General features: G+C 38.6%; 1 pseudogene; it reads right to left on the bottom strand.

Moving 5' to 3' along the window:
* Positions 1–1,202: 1,202 nt before the first annotated feature.
* On the bottom strand, positions 1,203–1,301 carry LOC132305675 (small nucleolar RNA R71; annotated as a pseudogene).
* Positions 1,302–2,620: the final 1,319 nt, after the last annotated feature.

The following is a 2,620-nucleotide window of genomic DNA, read 5'->3' as shown; positions in this document are numbered from 1 at the left end:
TTGGCAACGTCGTATTTGTGGAATCAATTAGGAATTAGTACTCTTTTGATCGTGTCTTTCCTTTATTTTCATTTCCATTTTGGTTACTTATTGTGTTGGTTCTTGTTTAACTAGGAGCATTGAGCAAGAAGGTGAGCAAAGGAGCATTCAAGCAAAGGAGTTAAGCAAAGCAAGGAAAAAGGCTAAAATCATAAAAAATTTGCTAAGCTAAGCTAAGCTGAAAAATTTGGAGTTGAAGTGCTATAGGACCTTAGTGAGATCTTTCTAACTCAATCTCTAGTTAAATCATCGGTCAGCGTGGAGGCTTGTTTTTCAATTTTTAGATAAATTGTGAGCCCATGTGGAGGCAATTTACTTTTCTTTGCATGATTATTCAAGCATGGGAGTATGGGAACAATGTATGTGGAAGAAGTTTGTTAATTGTTGATTTGTTGTGAAGGTTAAGTGTTTGTCATTTTTGCTTGTTGTGTTGCATTATGCATGCATAGTCGTAGCTCATTGAATCCAACTCTTGTCCCTTTAAATTTTCATCTTGAATCCATTGTTCGAAACCCTAGGGGAAGAGGTAGTTCTAGTCAATCCATTTTGCCAATGGAGGATTTGAATGACGAGAATGTGGAGGACATTGGTCACATAGACCAACAAGGTATCATCCACCCTAATAAGCATCATGATAACATACAAGATCCATTAGGAATGCTAAGGCCATTCATTCATCCACCACAACAACAAGGCCAAGTTCCATTGGGAATACCAAGGCCAATCTATGCTCCACCACCTCCCATCATTCAAGGCAATCAAGGTGCCCATGTTGCACCTCCAATTGTTAATCATCCCTTCGCTTTGAGAGATCACTATGTGCCTAATGAATATAATGCACCCACATGCATTCAATTGCCACCATTTAGAGCACATCACTATGAGATCAAGCCACAAACCATTCAAATGCTTCCTAACTATCATACACTTCCAAGTGAAGAACCTTACAAGCATTTGGATGAGTTTCTTGAAGTATGTTCCACCGTGAAATACAGGGACATGCCGGAAGAGGTCTTAAGGCTTAAACTTTTTCCATTCACCCTAAAAGACAAGGCAAAATATTGGTTTAACAATCTTGGGCCTTTTTCAATAACTTCTTGGGTAGAAATGTAACAAGCGTTCTTGAAGAAGTACTACCCGGTTTCTAAGACAAATGTCATGCGAACCTCAATTCGAGAGTTTTCACACGGGGATGGAGAAACGTTCAATGAGGCATGGGAACGCTTCAATGAATTGCTTAGGAAGTGTCCACATCATGACATGCCCAAATGGCAATTAGTTCAATAATTCTTTGAGAGCTTATCGGACAATCATAAAGGCATGGTTGATGCTTCCATGGGTGGATCTTACATTGATAGGCATGAGGATGACATGTGGCGTTTTTATGAGAGCATGAGCGAAAATTCATTGCATAGAACATTATCATCCAAGAATGGTAGAAATTCTCAAGGTAGGAAGAGTGTTGGCTTACATCAAGTCGACCACTCGAATGAGATAGTCGCCAAAATGAAGTCTTTATCTCAAAGGTTTGATCAATTTTTGGTCAACCAAAACTCGGCGAATCAAGTATCTTCTTTCCCTAACCATTCTCATCATGCATCAAGTGAATCTTGTATGACTTGTTCTAGTGTTCTTCATTCTACTCCTAATTGTCCTTATGGACATGTGCAAAATGAACCTAGTGAACAAGTCAATGCAACATTTGTGAACTAAGGGAACAATCCTTATGGTAATTATTACAATCCAAGTTGGAGAAATCATCTGAACTTCTCTTGGAAAAACCAAGGGGAAGGCTCAAACCCTCCCCAAGGCGGTTTTCCAGGGAAGTACATTCCACCTCCACTACAAAACCAAGGATCCCAAGGTTATAGACCTTATCAATCATAAGGGAATCAATTTTCTAATTCTCATTTTCCCAATCAATCATATTCCCCAGGAAATGCTAGAAGTCCCGTCTTTGAAGAGAAAGTCTTGAATGCTTTGGGCACTCTTGAGGCAAATACTCAATTACTTCATTCCCACTCTCAATCTATTGCAAAGTTAGAAACCCAAGTAGGGCAAATAGCAAGCACTTTAAATGCTAGAGAGAAGGGGAAAATGCCTATGAATGCCCCACCTAAGCAACAATGTGTTGTGGAAACCCATTCCTCATAGGAAGGGCACACAATTGAATATGTTAATGCGGTGACTACATTGCGGAGTGGTAAGATTGTGGACAACCAAGTAGGTATGTCCAATGAAGAGAGTGAACCGATGCAACTCAAAGTTGTCACCCGTCCCATTTCACATTCTATTCCCTCCTCATTGCATATACATGATCTTGTGAATGAGAAAGTTTCAAAGGGTAATTTGAAAAGTGATTTTGAAAGTGATTTTGTGAAGAAAGATTTGATGAAAAATGATTTTGAAAAAGATTTGCTGAAAAATGATGTTGAAAAGGTTTTGTTGAAAAATGTTTTGAAACAAAGTGATTTGAAAACTTCTTGTGTTGAAGAGCCTTCCAAAGAAAATTCTGAAAAAGTTTTTGAGCAAAAAGCTCAATTTTCGAATGCCATAAGGGGATCCATTTCAAAAGAAAAAC

The sequence above is a fragment of the Cornus florida genome, unplaced genomic scaffold (assembly GCF_030987335.1).
Source record: "Cornus florida cultivar Cherokee Brave unplaced genomic scaffold, ASM3098733v1 CherokeeBrave_3.0.0_Hap2_Chr04, whole genome shotgun sequence".
NCBI classification, from domain to species: Eukaryota; Viridiplantae; Streptophyta; class Magnoliopsida; order Cornales; family Cornaceae; genus Cornus; species Cornus florida.
Note: the sequence above shows the minus strand (reverse complement) of the source record. Positions and strands in the feature narration are given on the sequence as shown.